At 40.7% G+C, this 20,695-nt stretch overlaps 1 protein-coding gene across 7 annotated transcripts in view; it reads left to right on the plus strand.

Moving 5' to 3' along the window:
- Positions 1-20,695, plus strand: part of kitlga (kit ligand a) — a 118,359-nt gene that overhangs the window by 20,478 nt on the left and 77,186 nt on the right. For 5 of the 7 annotated variants that reach the window (XM_062547330.1, XM_062547323.1, XM_062547327.1 and 2 more), the window contains exon 2: positions 2,785-2,855. The exons of the other annotated variants lie outside the window; for them this stretch is intronic. The gene's annotated coding sequence lies outside the window, so the exon portion shown is untranslated. The remainder of the gene's footprint in view (positions 1-2,784; positions 2,856-20,695) is intronic. 7 annotated transcript variants of the gene reach the window in all.

Here is a 20,695-nt window from a genome sequence, read left to right on the forward strand (position 1 = left end):
TATTTGGACAGGACAGTAGAGAGAATGACAGGAAGTGAGTGGGAGAGAGTCGGGGTGGGATCTGGAAAGGACCACGGGGCGGGAATCGAACCCGGGTCGCCAGCGTACGGTGCAGGTGCCCCAGCCAGTTGCGCCACTGCCGGGGCCTATTAACTGGTACATTTAACAGGTTTATTCCACAGTATCAAAGAGTAACAAAGGTGTAGCAGTGCAGCTGTTACATTTATCAACTGTGTTGGTACACACAAGTACAATGGTAGTACCTGATAGTACATGTTGTTACACAGGTTGTACCACTGTACCTAACTAGGTAGGTACTAGTGATGCGCGGTTCAGCCCATTACCCGCGGGTCGGGCGGATTTGGGTAGGCCTAGTAGTTTTTTCTAAATATTGCGGGTGGGTCGGGTCAAAAAAGTAAAAATGCACATTTCTCACTTGTTAACTTCCGACATATTAGGTGGCGATGCGCCTGCAATACACAGGACATGTGGTCTAGCGCAAAACATAATTTCTCCTAAATTCAGCACCCAATGCGCCATTGGTGACTGACTGAAAAAGTCAATCGCGCATTCGCTACTTTATGGACATGGAGCCTATGATCTGGGATATCGAAGGTTGTGCACAATGCGAGAACACCTTGCTTCTGTCATATACACGTATAAACAGTAAATGCTTGGCAGTGTTTCACGCAAAAGTAGGCTATCCTATGAAGTTGCAAGGGGAAATATGAATGTAAACTTGTTATGTCCATGAAGATGAAGATTTAACACTGTCTATGTCTAGGCTGCAGATTATGGTGTGGAAGAGCGAAGATTGTCAAAACGACCTATTATTGTAACCCGCTGTTGTGCTCATGTGGGAGAATTAGGCTAATTAAGCTACGAAAGATGTTAGGTGCGTTTTTTCCTTTCCGCGGGTCGGGTCGGATTTGGGTCACAATTAGAACATATTTTTGCGGATTGGGCGGGGCGGTTTGGATCTCCCGAAGAGTCGGGTTGGGGCGAGTTTTAAAAAAAGCCCACCCGCGCATCACTAGTAGGTACACTGTAACAGCGACACCCCAAACTAAAGTGTTACCGTAACTTCTTGTTTCCTAATAGTGGCCACCATGGATACCCTAGCAACAATTGTTTCAAAATAAAAGTCCTCAATAGCAAGTTAGCTAGTTAGCATGGTTAGCATTGTTAGCATTTTTAGCATAACTGCTAGAAATGATTAGCTAAGATAGCTAATCAACCTGGTTAGCATAGTTAGCATTCTTAGCATAGTTAACATTTTTAGCATAACTGCAAAAAATCATCAACTAAGTTAGCTAATCAACCTGGTTAGCATTGTAAGCAAATTTAGCATTGTTAGCATAATTTGCATTTTTAGCATTATTGCTAGAAATCATCGGCACACAGGGACCGGCCCCTATATGATGATCCAGAGGAGGGGTGGCAGCTGGGAGGAGGGACGAGGAGTAGAGTGGAGGTCAGCGAGGGAGGAGGGGGGAGTGAGAGAGAGAGAGAGAGAGAGAGAGTTAGCATAATTTGCATTTTTAGCATTATTGCTAGAAATCATCGGTTAAGTTAGCTAATCAACCTGATTAGCATTGTTAGTAAAGTTAGCATTGTTACCATAGTTAGCATTGCTAGCATAGTTAGCATTTTTAGCATAACTGCTAGAAATCATTAGCTAAGTTAGCTAATCAACCTGGTTCGCACTGTGAGCATAGTTAGCATAGTTAACATTTTTACCTTAACTGCAAGAAATCAGTAGCTAAGTTAACCAATCAACCTGGTTATTATTGTTACCATAGTTAACATTTTAACATGAATACAAATCATTAGTTAAGTTAGAACTGGAATGTTTCAGCTTTAAACTGTCTACCTTCACACTATCAACTCTCTGTAAACTATGCAACCACCATGTTTACCCTAGCTACGCCTTAGTAACCATATCTACATTGTCTATCTATACATTTTTGCATTTTCATGCACTGGTAATTCCTTGGAACTGCATTTCTAGTTGCCCTCGTGATGTCATAATCCAATGTTAAGTCTATGGGAGAAAAAATGGTTTTAGAAATTTGTATAAATTCAACAATAAAGTTTTCTAAGATGAAATATACAAAGCCTGGGTGTCCAAAGTAAGAGCAATGCAACACAGTTTGAATGAAGCTTCTACGTTGTACGGTTGAAGCTGAATTAAGAGCAGAAGTCCATTAGAAGAATAATAATAAGAAGAAACAGAAGTAGAGTGCATTTGCATGCACTCTAATAAGATGTGGATGGCTAAACGAATTTCTTTGGTTTTGGCTTTGAAATTTTATTCAGGGCAAACATGTTTCAGCAGCCAAGCGACAATGGCTCAGTCAAGTGTCTTGTCATGGAATGGAAGTGTAAAAATCACCATCAGAAGTGATTTTAAAACGTTTCAAAAGCATCCCCCCTCTGATTTTTTTCACAAACATGACATAGCCAGCAGTTATCGGTAGTCTATGTAACATAATATTATCTAAGGCATCGTTTCCTTTTTTCTTATTATTATTAAATTAACTATTAGGCTTAGTCTACAAAATTAGTGTTCTTGTAGTTTGCATGAAAAGGGTGGATTGGGAGTCAAATTGCATGTGTATTCCACATAAATCCAAATTGTTATGCTGTATAAATTTCATTTGACACCATTTTCGGAGAGAGTGCAAGTGTATGCTCTTAAGCTTTCCTGTCACTGTACTATTGTGCAGTAAACAACATTCTATGCACAGCTGGAACTATAAATATGCTACACTTCCCTTGCAGCTACCAACCTCCATTCCCAACAACAAGAGCCATTGACAACCACTACCTGTTGCTGAGTCAGACCGTGACAGGTATAATTTTATAGATATACCTTTTTAAACCAAATTTTGTAATATGTATGTTATGCTTATGGTACATTTTACTCTCTGATCTTGAGGAATGCTTACACCGAAAAATATCTTGGTTTCTCATCCGAAGATATTTTTTTGGAGCATTGTGTCAATGCTCATACGTTATACAATGTGGAATGCTTCACATATGTACAGTATATTAATTATTTATAATAATAATAATCTTTATTTATAGAGCACTTTTCTAAACATAGTTTCAAAGTGCTTTACATATAAATAATAAACAGAACAAAAAATAACACAAAAATGAAATGACTAAACACAATACAAAATATAGCCGCAAGCGGCGATGGCGGGCCCGAGCACCTGTGGTGCAGACCCGTGACATTTCGGAATCTAACAAAGCAACACCTACTTGTTGGTGGGCATGTGCATGAGCAACACACATTTGGTTAATTTTTATCAATGTATGTGTCAACTACAACAGACAATAGGCTAGGTGGCGCTGTAGAGTCTTTTAGCCACACCCTAGGCCAGAGCTCTGTCTCTGACTAACAGCAGCAATAACACACAAGCCTACCTAATTGTCGTGAATGTATGTGTAAACCATAATAGACAACATGCTAGGTGCCGCTATAGAGTCCCTTAAGCCACACCCTAGGCCAGAACTCTATCCCTGACTAGTGGTAGCAATAACACACATGCCCACCAAATGTGGTTAATTTTTGTGAATGTATCAACCACAACAGACAATGCACTAGGTGGCGCTATAGAGTCCCTGAGCCACACCCTAGGCCAGAGCTCTGTCTCTGACTAGCAAAAGCAATAACACACAAGCCCACCAAATTTGGTTAATTTTTGTGAATGTTTGTGTCAACCACAACAGACAATGCGCTAGGTGGTGCTATAGAGTCTTTAAGCCACACCCTAGGCCAGAGCTCTGTCTCTGACTAGCGATAGCAATAACACACAATCCCGCCAAATTTGGTTCATTTTCGTGAATGTATGTGTCAACCACAACAGACAATGCTCTAGATGGCGCTGTAGAGCTTTTTAGCCACACCCTAGGCCAGAGCTCTGTCTCTGACTAACGGCAGCAATAACACACAAGCCTACCTAATTGTTGTGAATGTATGTGTAAACCATAATAGACAACATGCTAGGTGGCGCTATAGAGTCCCTTAAGCCACACCCTAGGCCAGAACTCTATCCCTGACTAGTGGTAGCAATAACACACATGCCCACCAAATGTGGTTAATTTTCGTGAAGGTATCAACCACAACAGACAATGCTCTAGATGGCACTTTCGAGTCCCTAAGCCACACCCTAGGCCAGAGCTCTGTCTCTGACAAGCGGTGGCAATAATGCATAAGCCCACCAAGTTTGGTTCATTTTCGTGAATATATGGGTCAACCACAATAGACAACGCGCTAGGTGGCGCTATACAATCCCTAAACCACACCCTAGGCCAGAGCTCTGTCTCTGACTAGAGATAGCAATAACACACATGCCCACCAAAATTGGTTAATTTTCGTGAATGTATCAATCACAACAGACAATGCGCTAGGTGGCGCTATAGAGTCCCTGAGCCACACCCTAGGCCAGAGCTCTGTCTCTGACTAGCAAAAGCAATAACACACAAGCCCACCAAATTTGGTTAATTTTTGTGAATGTTTGTGTCAACCACAACAGACAATGTGCTAGGTGGTGCTATAGAGTCTTTAAGCCACACCCTAGGCCAGAGCTCTGTCTCTGACTAGCGATAGCAATAACACACAATACCACCAAATTTGGTTAATTTTCGTGAATATTTGGATCAACCACAATAAACAACGCGCTAGGTGGCGCTATAGAGTCCCTAAGCCACACCCTAGGCCAGAGCTCTGTCTCTGACTAGAGATAGCAATAACACACATGCCCACCAAATTTGGTTCATTTTTGTGAATATACGTGTCAACCACAACAGACAATGCGCTAGGTGGCGCTTCAGAGTCCCTGAGCCACACCTTAGGCCAGAGCTCTGTCTCTGAATAGCTATAGCAATAACACACAAGCCCACTTCATTTGGTTCATTTTCGTGAACCACAATAGACAACGCGCTAGGTGGCGCTATAGAGTCCCTAAGCCACACCCTACACTCTAAAAACTACTGGGTTGAAAACGACCCAAATTGGGTTTTTTTCTCACCCAGGGCCTGGGTCACTATTGGACAGCAAACGTCTTGGGTTAGAATGACCTAGCATGTTGGGTTGGTTATTTAACCCATTAAATGGGTAAGAAAATCAACCCATATATTGGGTTATATTGGGTTATTCTGACCAGGATGTTGGGTTACAGTGACCCAGAATATTAGTGTGTCTCTAAATCAGTGGTCGGCAATAGGCGGCCCGCGGGCCAGATGCGGCCCGCAAGCAAAAAACATCTGGCCCGTGAGATCTTTTGAACCAGAGAATGAAAAAAAACTTTTTAAAAATCGGACTGCCAGTCTCAAACATGCTCTTTATTTTGAAACGTAACTTTCCAGAACAGAAGAATTTCAATCAATCTAAATGCTTAGATATTTGTTTCATCTGAATACGAGTGAAGCACGCAGCGAGGTGCATCGTGAACGCACAACATGCAAAATCAAATGAAGTCAGTGGACAGCGCTGGTTCTCAAATTCCAAGCTAGTCCCTAAAACACATGTTGTCATTCAAACAACGGACATAGGCTTATGGTGATAATTAAAACACGACTTCTTTTAAACAGGCCTGACATCAAACAGGCAATTTACGCACAGAACTGTGAAAAGTAAAACACGAGTTTCAAACATTAATAGCGTGCGTGTTATTTAGGAACGCAACCTTTAAATTAGCATGCTTACTTTCGTGGTGCCGTCTTGTACTCTTTGCATGCAGAGAAACCCTCGTTAGTTGTTACAGATCAGGCATGTGGGCTTTGCATTAATACAATTAGGGAGGATGAAGGCATAGTTCTCTGTCCATTCATCATTAAAGATCCTGTTTTCGCTGTTAACTTTTCTCTTCAGATTTTTTCATAGTGCCATTTTTTGACAGCTAACAGCAACGCGTGGAAATGTTTTTCTGGTGTTTTTTATTATTATTTTTTTAAAGACACAGGCATATAATAGCGCCCCCAATGACCAGTCGACAAATTTAACCTACATCAGCCTGCTTGAATGTCTCTGCTCTGTCATTTCAAGAGCGCCTATCATTTTTACCTCCTCCGATATTAATTCATTAAATTAGCCATTGTTTTGGTTGTGAACTTGTGGCCCGCTATGTAATGGCTCGGAAAATATCTGGCCCGAGGCCAAACTTAATTGCCGACCCCTGCTCTAAATGGTTTAGATTAACTTCTTAAATTGGGTTTATCTGACCCATCAATTATGTTGAATTATGCTATGCTCATTTTTTAGATGGCAGAAAGCCTTTTTAAGCAACAAACAAGTTTAAAGAATATAATGCTGACAATTTTAAACAAATTACTCACTTAGTAGTTTATCATTACTTACATAGTACATCTATCACTATGTGTTTTTGTGGTACACCTTTACTGCTACAGTATAATGAGATGGAATGAACACAATCTTGAATATTCAATCTTAAATTTATTTAAAATGTATAAAAAGTTAAAAAGCAGTAAAAGCCAGTCATCATATATGAGAAATATGATAAAAGTACAGTTAATAACAGCATTAACATTTAAACTCAACCATAAACTTGGAAACCCAGTTCAGTTTCAGGCCAGTCCTTTCAAAGCCTCTCTCTCCCAGTCACTTTCTGTCATGTGTCTGTTGCCCTGTCTTATTGAAGGTAGTCTGTAAGAGAGAAGGAAGCATACATTACAATTGACCCCTTCTATGAATATAATTAATGCAAACTTCTCAGCTTGTGTGACAAGCAGCCTACAAGTCAGGTGCAATAGTTAGAAGTAATGCAGATGATTACAATATATACACCACAATTAGAAAGTTTGGGCGTGCACTTTATTTATCTATAGATTTTTATACAGAGTGACCCTACACTTCTGCACAGTAGTATATACATATGTGATATCATACCTAATCACATCTGCGTACACCTAGCCTGACTCTCGCCAGACCCTTGTAGTTCCGCCATGCTCCACCAGAGGCGTTTCGCTGAGCTCCACACAAGGGTCTGGACGCGAGGGCAATCCAAACTCATTCCAGTGATCAAACAATGATCAACCAATCAGGAGCGCCGAAGCGAGTGTTTGATTCAAACAACAATGGCGGCACGCAGCGAGGAGTCTTGTGCTGACATTGATTCTGCTATTTCAACCTTTTTGTTGAATCTATCAAGTATTCATTCTTTAATAGATTAACAGAGAATAGTTTTGAAGACATTTATTGATGGCAAGGATGTTTTTACTCTTCTTCCGACCGGATTTGGCAAGAGCTTGAAGAAGCCTAGTGCGTCATTCAAGATAACAGGCAAGTGGTTTATCAAATCACATGCGAGGATGTTTTACAAGGACCCGCCTTCATAAATACATCTCTTATCGAGAAGTCCCAGATCCTTGTGTGAAGCAGACAGCGAACTACAGGATCTGGCGAAAGTCAGGTTAGCGTACACCACCTTTCTGACACCTAACAGATCATCCCCCATCTGACTTGCAATAGCTGCCTCTGGCTCCAGGCTGGGACTTCTGGCACCTACAAAAAAGAAAAAAGAAAACAGCAATTGCCATACAATGTGTTATTGTTGATTAAGATATAAAATCATAAAATAAAAAAAGCAAGGTAAGTCAATCAGGTAGAAATTATAATTACCTTATGGAGGCACCCTTGCCACCATCACCGTCTATATTAATTCTTGACATCAGGGCTCTTTCAATAAAAGATAAGGTTAAACAAAATGATGCGTACTGTACAACAAACTGAATTAGTAGCAAACAATGGTAAACAATGGTAAAAAAATCCAATACTACTTTAGGTAAGTGCAATAATCATGATTACTTTCTGGATTAATGCATTACATAGCATATATGACAAACAAAGAGCATGCTCAATAACATACCCTGTAGTCCACACCCACTATGTTGAGGTCAGCCATGGTTACCAGACATCAAGTAACAGGTAGTGCCATCAGAGTAGATCGACTTTGCCCTGGACAGTTGATAGAGCCCACTACTACAAAGTCATAACAGACACATGAAAGGAGGGGATAAACTAAACTGTTACAGACAGAAATACGTACACACATATTATAATGCTATATGCAGGTATGTGTGTCTATCTGGTGAGTGAACTCACTTGCAGGCTTGGAATTTCTTCTGTATGGATGTAACACACATTTGGAACATTCCAAAATGCACACAGCGGTCTCAGGGCAGCGGTCCTCACACCACCTGCAAACAGAGGGAATAGAAGAAGGCTAACATTAATACTTTGCAAAACTCACAGAACATGAAAAGACCATCACTGATGCACTACTGCACTCACATGCATCTTAAATAAACATATGCCTAGGTGTAAGTCATCAAACATGGCACAAATAAAGGCTATAAAATGAAGAACATGAAGCCTAACACTTTCATAAACAAACTAAAAATCCCTTTACTTGTCAGCATGATATTTCTGCTAATTGAAATTCCCCAAATGCCCCCCCATTCACATCCACTATAAGATAGATCTATCAATTAGCATGCAACACTACTGTTCCTAAATCAGGGGGTGAAATATAACTTAAAGGGATAGTTCCGATTTTAAGACACGAAGTTGTATGGGTTCCCTGTCAGCAACGTAGTGCATCAGCACTGACTTACCCCCGACAGCGTCCTGTGAGCCGAGATCCAGCCGGTTTTAGATCGTTTTTGATGCTGAAGAAAGTAGTCCGGCAAGTTTCTGGGGTCACGAAAGTAAAGTGTTTTTCTTCTCAAAACCATATGCGTTCAACAGAGTGATATATTTGCACCACAAAAACGTTGTCCAGGAAAAATTCAAACCTCGTTATCACTTACTTATTTTTCGCGATTCCTATCACTGCGCGCTACTGACAGCTGGACAACGTTTTTGTGGTGCAAATATATCACTCTGTTGAACGCATATGGTTTTGAGAAGAAAAACACTTTACTTTCGTGACCCCAGAAACTTGCTGAAGAAAATAGTCCGGCATCAAAAACGATCAAAAACCGGCTGGATCTCGGCTCACAGGACGCTGTCGGGGGTAAGTCAGTGCTGATGCACTACGTTGCTGACAGGGAACCCATACAACTTCGTGTCTTAAAATCCGAACTATCCCTTTAATATTAACCTACTTCATTCGTTTTACTGGTCCTCTTTCCAGCACTACAACACTACATATTATGCATCAACACTATCGATACATGTATTATGATTAAGTAACGACCCATGCCCCATGGAAGGTTGAAAGGTAAGCTTTAAAAGATAGCCTACAAATAGAAGATAAGATATACAACTATCATCATCATCATCATCAACCGTTTTTTATTCAGGGAAAATTGACTGAGCATCAAGCTCTTTTACAGCAATGCCCTGAGTCACAAAACATATAACAACAATAATCAAAAGTAAAAATACTGACACAAAATAGCCAGGTGCCAGACAGAGCGGCGTATTCGCACAACGTTCCTGTACAGACATCAAGACAGACATTAGACAACCACTAAAAACATAGCGCATTTCACGTGCACAGACCACAGACAGTGCCGAACGGAGTGGCGTAGTTGCCAGCGTACCCGTGGCAACAAAGAACAAACAAATTTACAAAATAACAAGACACAAGACAAAAGATGCCGGATGGAGCGGCGTAATCGCCTGCGTACCCGTGACACCAAGACATACAAAGACAGACACCAGACAACAATTAACATATAATACAATAACATAGATTAACAAAAACACTTGCAACACTAGGCAAAACAAAATGTCAAATAAATAATAAAAGCAAAGTCCACGCCAACTTAGTCCAATTGACTGCATCCGAGTCAGACGACCGAGAAAAGTCCCAGGGCAATGATGACACAAAGCCTTGAAACGACCGGTGGATTCAATAGGCAGGCGGGCTGGAGAGCACCAGAAGCACAAGCAGCAGAAGCAAAGAACCGTCTGAAGTTGTGGGCGACCCTGCAGATCAGCAACTCAGTTGACCCCGACAGCACCAGCTTGTTTTCAGCTTGGCATATGCTCGATCAGACTCCAGGCTGAGCATGGCAGCTCGCAGACCAGCAGCTCGGCAGTCGCGGTAGCAGCACATCGCCCGCAGTTGGTAGCTAGGTCCTGTCCTGACTAGACAGTGAAGTGCAGCGCTGCTCACCGATGGAGGATGTGAGAGGCCCAGGGCTAAAGCTAGCCATTGTCCGTCTTCAACCCAGTGGACTTAACGGCATCATCCAACTTGTTGCAGAAAAAAAAGACTAAAAAGCATATGACTATCGAGAATAGCGTAAATAAAGATTGAAAAACATTTAACTAAACAAATAAGCTACAAAAAAATTAACAGAATAAAACACAAAATTACGAACATTACATAAAAACAGACAAAAACATGATGCCAGACGGAGCGGCATGTCTTGCCAGCGTCCCCGTAACCTAGCAACATATATATATATATATATATATATATATATATATACTATGAATGTACGTAGGAATACGCGCCCTACGTACATAAATAGGCTACGGCGAATTTCAGCTGAAAATATTGTTTACACATGTAGGCCTGCCTAATAGAACAACGTCGCAACTTTTTCAAAACAAACTCGCATTTTACCACTGTAAATCGCCTCCATAGACTATGCCATGTAAATGAAAAATAGTTATTAAAATAAATCACATATACATATTGCACATATAAACTATATGTTTTATGGTAAAATATTAGTCTCATGCCCGACTGACAGGAAACCCTTGCGACATCTGCTGTGAGAAAAGAGAATAGCAGCCTGGACAAACATGGCCGAACGCAAGACAACATAGTGTTGTAACATAAGTGAGCGCAAAATAGCTCTAAACTAGCTTGTACCGGTGTGCTTTTGATCATGTAAAAATTCTGGGTGACGAAACACACGTATTTAGGAAAAGTCGTGAACGTAGGGTCCTGGAATTTAATCGAGTGAAAAGATTTTTTTTTTTGTAATCACTGAGGTCAAAAGACCGCAGCCCGGCAGTTCTAGGTATATCTAGGTCAAACCTACATGGCGCTTCTAGTAATACGCGTCAGCGGTCAAATGACCGGCACTTGGCGCTTCTAGTGTTAAGCGCCGCCTTTATTAGTGAGAATGATGGAATACCCCCCAGCTCCCCCCGCTTAGCTCTGACTATGAATCGTGCTGAAGGCAGGCAGGCACGCAGGCTATGCTGCTGGTGTTTAAAACATTATTGCCAACAAGTTACTGCCTAAATTACACATCAAGTCTAAGTAGCCTGTTGAACATCCAAAGACCTTAGTCTCTCCAGATAATGACTCAAAGTATAAAAATGACATGTTAATTAAAGTTTGACTAATACCTTTTGACGCTAAATTGAATGGGTTCCTATGGCAGAGACGATTTGATTTCCCCCATTTCAATATGGCGGAGGGCTGTGACGTAGGAACCTGACATCGAGAATATGAGGGGGTGGGTCATTGAATTGAAAAGGTAGGCTAAGGAATTGTTTGGAAAATAAAAACAGCTTGTAGTCATTGCTAATGTTATCAATGCATTATCAGAGGAAAACAACATTAGAACTTGCACTTGAAAGCTAGCAGCCTACGTTCCTGCTGGATTCTGCAGCTAGCTGGCAACCGCGACTCAGAGGGGAGGGGGAGGCGATACATCGCTACAGTATTTTGAAAGTAATTGCAGTAGGCTACTCATTTTGGCCAAAATCCTACATACGCTCTACACAATGCTAGTAGAACTATCCATTGACTTGAAAGGGATTTCCCAATATCCTATAGTCAAATATGCACCATGTAATGACCATTGAAACATATAATCAGTGCAACGCAAGCCTTGCCTGAAGAAGACCTTTGGTCGAAACATGTTGGCTTGTAAGCTTTTAATAAGAAAGTAAGCATACTCAATAAAGGCTTTTCAACTCTTCCTTTTCTTTTGATATTGAGTGCCTTGGACCTGCTTTTTTTTGCTCCATTGAAAATTCCCTACCCCAAGAGCACCGTATATGAACTAGCCTACATCCACCTGAGCGCCAGGCTGATTTTTTTGCAGTTAATCAGCTGTGTTCTAAGTAATGTTTGATTTAAGTTCAGCATGTGTTGCAAACTATGTTTCTCGGCAAAAGTCACAACGAAATGGCAATAAATGAATGTAAAGAGACATATTGTGGAGTTTTGGCAAATTGTTTTTCATTTTGGCAAGAAGCCATTAAAATAAGCAGGACTATAATGCTTGTCATTAATGGAAATTAAGTCCCTTAGGCGAAGCAAAACCCGGTTTGCCATGCCAGGACTTATTTTCGCTATAATGACCAGCATTCTACACAAATTTTACAATTCGGGAATAATAATGTATTATTCTATAATGATGAGGGTATATTAATTTATGGCTATTCCAAACATAAATGATAGTTGCACATGACCTTTGCCTTCCAGACAAGATGTGTGTTTCCATTAAAACAATTACATCCTCTCTGGGCTGATATAATGAATGTCATGTTTCAGGTAGGCTAGTTCAGTAATCATAGGTATCATAATGGGTAGCAATCTAGCCTTTGAAGTAGAAAACTTGGGTTCAAAACAACTGTTAAGAAAGGTGTTAAATTAAACATTACAGACAATATTTTTATGTGTCTCATGAACTATTTTTAAGTAATCTACAAATGCTATCTAATGGCTAATAAATACACAATGGTTTATATAAAGAATGATTTATTAAGCATTTAAAGTGACTTATAAACTACTTCTAAGTAATCCACTAACATTATCTAAGGAATACTTCAGAGGTAACAAACAATTTAGCAACACCTCATAAATGGTTTGTTAACAATATGAAGTATACAGATTGTACTTAATCGTTTCTGTGCAATAAAATATATTTTCACATTTTGTAGTGGTAGGGTAAATAATAATAATAATAATAATAAATAAACAGATGTGTAGTAAATGGAAAATAAGCCATAAAGCATTTTCTGGAATTGCACATAACATTTGAACCTATTCTTACTACAATATTTGTTAGTCTTACTTTTATTAGTAACTGCTGGAGAGGAAGAGTCAATGCAATGAACAACCACATTGCTTTTCTACAGAGGAATGAAAAGGGTGTGGTGTCATGATGTGGGTCTGACTGTTGAGGTAGGCTTGTTGGTAGGGCTGAAGTTCCTGATTAACCCCTCTTGAAGCCCTGTAATTGCCCAATGTAATATAAACACTCCCTAGGCCAGGAACGAAGTTCAAACTTCACAGTATAATTTGGGTAATTATTTGAAAGGACATATGCCAGAAAGGCTATGCTAGAGTTGAATAGGAAGATGCACCATTTTACTTAAATGGCAACTGTGGGCATAGAGCAGCAGAAAAGCTCTCTGCACTCATTGGATAGGCCTAACCAAACAGGCAAAATGGCTCAAAATGGCTCATATTAGCATCTTCTGGTCTTTTTTGAAAGTTATTGCGCTGTCAAGATCTTGTACAACACCCGATACAAAAAACGATGACAACGAAATATGTAGCAGGGTAGGTTATTTGGAAACCATTTCCCCGCCTTCGTTCTTTAAAAAATAATTCAGTTCAAACCGATGCTACAAACATAATAATAATAATAAATAATAAATTTAATTTATATTGCGCTTTACAGCAAATAAATGATCTCAAAGTGCTATATATTCCCCAGCTGTGAACATACTGTTCACAGCTGGGGAATAGCATGTTTGCTACAAGCAAACAGAGATTTCGAACAAACGAGGGAACAACATGTCACGCAAACACTGTTTTACCTTGATGAAAGTGAATCCATAATCAAAAAAATCTATAATTCTGCATACTTATTAAAATATGTATTATAAAGTCTCATTGACTCAGACCATTGCCTGGAGCTTGTGTGTTGCTCTATGCCTACAGTTGCACCTTCCTATTCAGCTCTAGCATAGCCTTTCTGGCATATGTCCTTTCAAATAGTTACCCAAATTATACTGGCCAAATGGTAATAATATGCATTTGTAGCCACAGCGTTTCTGTTGCAAACAAAATCAACCTAAGCATGCTCAAGTGATAGACGAGACACTGTTGCTCATCTGTCCATCATCGTATAAAGCCCGCCCTGACAATTTGATTGGTCCAAACAGCTGCAGTTCAAGCACAGTTGTGCCACAATGGACCTCTGAAGTTCGCCTACAAAAGGATCCAAAGCTGCCATCTTTGCCCATATAAGGAGATCCGGGAGTTAATTGAAGCTAACTGCCTATGGCAAGTTGCATTGTAAAGCTGGGCATACACTGTGCGATTTTTTCAATCGCAGTATTCAGCTGCTGCTCATACTGTACGAGTGAATTTGCAGGGGCAGCTCACGATTCCTGATCTCACACTACACGATCCGATGTTTGGATGCCATCTGACTGCTCACACTGTACGTCCATATCCAACTCGTCGGACTCTTTTATCCGGAACTTTATCAGCTGTGCTGCCATGCGGCCCCGTGTTGTCTACTTGCTTTCAGTGTTGCCAGGTCACGTGAGGAGAAATAAGCAGCAGTGGGGTATACTACGAATCTTGCTGAACATAACCAGGCTTTCTTTGGATAACCTGGATCGCTAAATACGAAAGTCGCAATCAGAGTTGAGCGGTATCACAAAACTCACTCACGGATGAATTTATCAAACTAAGGTTTCAGCTCAGATCTGTGCACGTTCTCGTGGTTTAGGTGACTTTGGCCAATAGTGAAACGTGGAGATGCCCCAGACCGCCTATATTTTCAAAAAGATTACTTCCGCATTTATGAGCAGCAGCGTAATTTATGGTGATCATTTATAGTGTCTAACCTATAACATCAAAAAACGATGGTCATCAGATATTGTATGGTATGCACGTCCATACAGTGATATATCTGCATGCGCAACATAGTTAAAAGCGCCTTCGAGTTTCAAAATGTTTGAAGAGGTGGAGCTGCACCTGTAAAGATGTATGACAGATCTCACACGTGAGATAACTTCGTTTTTCAAGATAATTGATTGGTTACCCCGCGTACACACTGTCTCCGTCCGTCAACGGATCACGGAGGTTGGATCTGCCGTATGTGTATTTGCATACACGTGATCTGATTGGCTGACGGATCCGTCGCTGCCTGAAAAGTTGAACATTTCTCAACTTTCTTGAAGGAGGCAACGGAGCTGAAGCGACGGACGGACCCACAATGCATTTCGAGTCTGCCCCATGCAAAGTGAATGAGATCCGTTGACGGACGGAGACAGTGTGAATGCGGGGTCAGTAGTCAGTAAGATCGGTGAGAGGGCGGTAGTTTTTCACGATTCGAGCTATAACTTAGCACATAACCTGCTCCCGACCAGGTTTGGTTGCGAGCATAAGATACCATGGTGATACAGTGACGCTAAAACAAATCCACTTTCGTATGACAGCATACCCTGGCTTTGAGCGTAACATACCCCGCCACTAATCGAGGTTCGTAGTATACCCCACAGGTCTCTGAAAATAAAGACACGACCCCAAAAAGTTAGCATCCCCTCCCCGAACCCCTGTTACATTTTTGGGGTGGTCATAGAGGAGTCGACGCAGCTGCATAAGTTCAACATGCCCTCTGTGTAGGCTACCTGTAGGCGCAGCGTGCAACCAGCAACTTCACACAAAAATCAAGCCCACGTCACTTAAAATAAGCCTATAAGACTATGGCAACACCATTTGTTTTGTCGTCCATATCTGTGTTTGCGCATGTGTAGTGTGACAGGTTGAGGTAAATCAGCTCGTAACACTGCTTCAACAGTGCGATAGACTCACGAGGGGCGACCAGGATTTCAAACAGGTTTGATATTCTCCCGATTGATCGGGAGGTGGTCGGGAGGTGGTAATCGCTTCTCGTTACCCCATGTATAGGCCTACTACACGATGCGAGACGCACAACTAAGCCAAAATTCGGCCCGATCCCCAAAATAGTCGCACGACTCATAAATCGTGGCAAAATGGGCCAAAAATCGCACAGTGTATGCCCAGCTTAAGTTAGCTCTGGGGTAGCAAAGATCAAAGTGTGCCGTCTTCACCTACCGAAGATCACAGTATCCACTAGACAGCAGTAGACAAAACTGTAGCTAAAAACGTCTGCATTTCCAATGTCATCATCCCCGCGAGAGTTTAACAGGTGCGATAATTGAAAATCCCCATGTTATTTTCCTATATCTAGATACTGGATCTCCTTATTTGGGGAAAGATGGTAGCATTTTTGTAGGCGAACTTCAGCAGCCGGTTGCACCAGCTGAACGTAAGTTCCATCTTAGCTTAGTTTGAACGTAAACTGGCGCTACGTTGAGGTTTACGATCTACTAAAATAGAACGGGTTGCACCAAGCAGATAGTTTCAACGTAGGCACTAAGTTATGACTTAAATGACACACTAACTTACACCACCCCTTCCCTAGGTGTAAGTCCCATCGTAACTAGTTTGTTAACATGTTTGTTTCATTTAAACGGTGGAAATGTTACATTTAGCAAAGTATTAGCCGAGAAGAGTTACAGTACATACGCGACCCTTACACACATTTAATTTACTTCGGCAGTGTTTGAATCATGTTATTCTGGAAATCGTAGGCCTAATGGACCTAGCGGTACAAATACCAAAGTTATCCACTCAAAGCACACATTTCCTTGCTGTCTATTGAGCTGTTATCAGAGATTTCATTCTAGCAGCTAGTCACATTAGAAAGATTTACCGTTAGTTATCCACCGCGGTAACTTAGGATATTGATTGGTTGTCAACGGTAAAAACGTCATTCTATGCGACAATATTTTGATTTAGTAGCTACTAACTACGGTGTAACTTTAGTAGCGATGGTGCAACAGAAAAAGAATGCAGCGCTAGTTTGAAACTAGTTCGTTTCAACGTAAGGTTAAGACGCAACTTACACCTCAACTTACGATCGACCTTACGTTCGACTGGTGCAACCGGCTGCAGAGGTCTATTGAGCGATGCCAGACCGAACTTCCCGACCTCAAATGTTGTTCGGCTGGCACCCAGGCTAGTAATAGACTGCATTAAGGTTAGTGTTTCTAACAGACGGTGGGCCGAGGACTATTATCTGCTTTCCCAGCAGGAAGCAGGTTGTGTTTTCTGGCCAGAAGGTTAGCTCTGATTAATCTACTCATCAGCAATTAGTGACTTGAGGCGAGTCTGCAGTAGAGAGTGTGGTGATATTTGGATCAATATTTGAACAAGGGACGGTTGTGGTTGGTAAAATGATGTATCAGGAGACTACAATGATCAATTTCGCAGTAAAGTTGTGGTGTTCGGACAAAATTGAAAGGTCACCCAGAATTTACAGGGATTGTTTGAATTTGCTTTAATTGTTGCAATCACAATATTTCAAAATCCTGGAAGAACTGGTTTATTTTGGGAACAGCCCTGGGGTGCGTTTCCCGATAATGATGGATAGACACTCTTTTTTCTACGATTCATCTTAAGATCGATCGTTTGGTTTTGCCGACTGTTTCCCGATCATGCTCGTAGCGTGAACTGCTCTTAAGGGGAGCTGTTCACGATAAAAGTTCTGAAATATCCCCTAATTTGATGGTGATGTCAGGTGACTGCACGTCACAGCTAAGCCACCGTTTGAACTTCGGATCTATACATTAACATCTTTGACATCTGCATGTAAGCATTCCAAGTAGCCTAGGCCATATACCACACGCATACATACTTTTGTATTATTTAACATTAGATTGTCCCCGTTTTTATGTTTGTTGGAAGATAGGCTATGTAACATATTAGGCTTCGGCTAGCTTACTCCTACATCGTTCATGCCAGTTCTTTGCTAACCTGCTTGTGAGAGCACGGTGTGCTGCCTGTGCAATAATGTTTCGAGGTGTCACTTAAGCAGACGTTTGAATAAAGAGGTTGATAACAAAATGAGGAAATGTGTAGGCTTAAATAACATAGCCTATAGGCTTAGATTTTGACACAGCACAGACTAGCCTATAGCCACATATTCCTTTCTCTGTTTTCACCTCATAAGCCTAATAAAAAATAAAAAATAAAAGGCTACACAAAAAGATAATGGCAAACCTTTCTGGCAACGTCTTGTTTCATAACTTGTTTGTAGCCTTTTTGTAGCCTTTTTGTAGGTTTTAATAACATCATTATGTCCATTGAATGAATGCTATTTTGCACGCTAAAATCTGAATCATCACAAGTAAATACAATAAAGAATGGTAACGTAAATTGGATCATTATGTTCTTAGTTGTAATCCCCCTGCATATCCTGCTGGTGACTCCACTGAGGCATAGCCTTAAGACGCTCTTAGTCAGTAACGAGAACTCTGGAGCACTTGTAGATCTACGAGTGTTTTCACGATGCTCTTAAGTTACGATGGTTTTGGGAAACAGTTGGAAAACCTTAAGACGGTCGTAAGAGGGACTTTATGATCATCTTAGGCTTACGATGCTTTCGGGAAACGCACCCCAATTCATGTTTAACCTAGAAATGAAGACAGAACTTTCCAATAAATGACTTGTTCTCATAATAGTTATTCACTGGCACACCCACTTATTTGTATTAGGGATGCACCGATCCGACATTTGGATCGGATATAGGCCCCGATATTGACAAAATAGCTGGATCGGGGATCGGAAAAAATGAGCAGATCCATGGGCCGATCCAAATTTAATTTAATTTAAAAGAAAGGCTGAGCCATGACGCGCACCCAGCCATTTAGCGCCGCTGTAGCAGGCAGCTCACCGCTGCGGGTTAGAGTGTGCTTCACCTCACTGTGTGCTTTGAGTGTTTAAATTCACGGATGGGATAAATACAGAAACCAAATTTTCCCTCATAGGATCAAAATAATATCTATACTAACCACATTTGTCAGAGATTAATTACGATCTTCATGCGTTTTGTTGCATTTAGGGAACACGTGTAACAGTCAACACAAAATAGGCGGTAACACTTTACATTACGGCTCGCTAATAAGGTGGTAATTGTATGGTAATTTCTATGTAATTTCATGGTAACAATCCCTTGTTACCACTTGTTACCACTTATTACCAGTAATTTCTATGCAGTTTCTAGTGCAATTACTCTGCTGTTTCTAGGTAATAGCAATGCAAACAGCATTAATTAAGGTGGTGATTTCTATGGTATTTTGATATCATTTTAATGAATACTCCTTTGTAGCCACTTATTACAAATTATTTCCATGCAGTTTCCAGTGCAATAACTCTGCAGTTTTTAGGTAATAGCGATGCAAACAGCTTTCATTTTAAGTATAATAAAATTATTTGAAACTTTACTTATTGTTTTTGTTTAATTACATGACAAACAAGGAGGTAATTTCCAGGAAAATACACAGCATCAGGGCCGTAAAATACATTATCACTTATTTCCACCCAATTACTTAGTTATTAGCCTACTAAGAAAGAGACAAACCAAGTCATTGTCGTAGTAAGTTGGTAAAGAAGACATTAAACTAAACTGGAACAAGTGAAGTAATTTTATGGAAACTATATGGTATCAGAGCTGTAAAATGCACTATTGCCTCTTCCTATTTAATTACCTAGCTGTGTTGATAAAGCCATCAATTATCCTTATGACATATTTAGTGTTGTTTTTGTTTAATTACCTGAAAAACAAGGAGGTAATTACCAGGAAAATACACAGCATCAGGGCCGTAAAATACATTATCACCTATTTCCACTCAATTACTTAATCTCTGATCTGAAATAGGCTATTTTGTAGCCTACTGACATTCAACACACAAACACATGCTGAGTACGACCTTTATTACTTAGTTCTGCAAAAAAAGAAAGTTAACATTTAACATACAACATTTAAAGTAGCCTATAAGTCCGCCGAAAATTTAACTAAGCCATGGAAGAAGACTTTTCGTTGATCCTGCAGAGCTAGCATGAGCTACAGCCCAAAATCGCTAACAGTAGCATAAAGCCATAGGCTACGCTTTCAAAATGAAACCACTAACATTGCTCAAAACAGCGCAAAACCTCGTCAGCAGCTAACTCGAGGTGTCTACACATAAAACAAAGCACCAGTCAGTCTGTAAACTTTGGAATAGTCTGTACACACTTAGAAATCGTTCGAGACTGCAACTCTATGAACTGAAGCACAGAAATGTCACGCGAGCACGCACGGTAGCTATACACTAATCCAGCGCAAACTTTATGGGCGCTGCCATCTTGAATATCGCCATTACTGCGTGCCTGCGAGTGTGACGAGTGACACTTGCCTGTGCTTTTCAATGAAAACATCCTGTCAGAGAATGTCTAACAGAGGTCCTGCTCATGAATGAAAATGTCAGGTGAAAGGGAACATTGGATCAATGATGTCAGACTGTACCAAAACTTACCAATGAAGGTAATTTATTAACACCACAAGGTATTAAGAGGTGTATTAGTGACAGCTAACCTCTGCAACAGCCGCCTATGGAACCAACGGGCTAATTTCTTAGCAGCCAGGCACGCAGTAATGGCGGCGTTGTGTTACTTCCGTGTTTCGCTGGATTAGTGTATTGTCGGAAGAGACTACGGGTAGTCCGGTGCTCAAATTACAGTGAGATCAGAGCCCGTCTTTTCTCTGGTGAGATATGCTACAGAGCTGTAATATTGGGCCATTGGACTGTAATATTGGGCCATCAAAATGCTTTAGGCTACTGTACCTTTACAAAACGCAAAAGTGGCGTTTC

The sequence above is a fragment of the Sardina pilchardus genome, chromosome 10 (genome assembly GCF_963854185.1).
Source record: "Sardina pilchardus chromosome 10, fSarPil1.1, whole genome shotgun sequence".
Lineage (NCBI taxonomy): Eukaryota > Metazoa > Chordata > Actinopteri > Clupeiformes > Clupeidae > Sardina > Sardina pilchardus.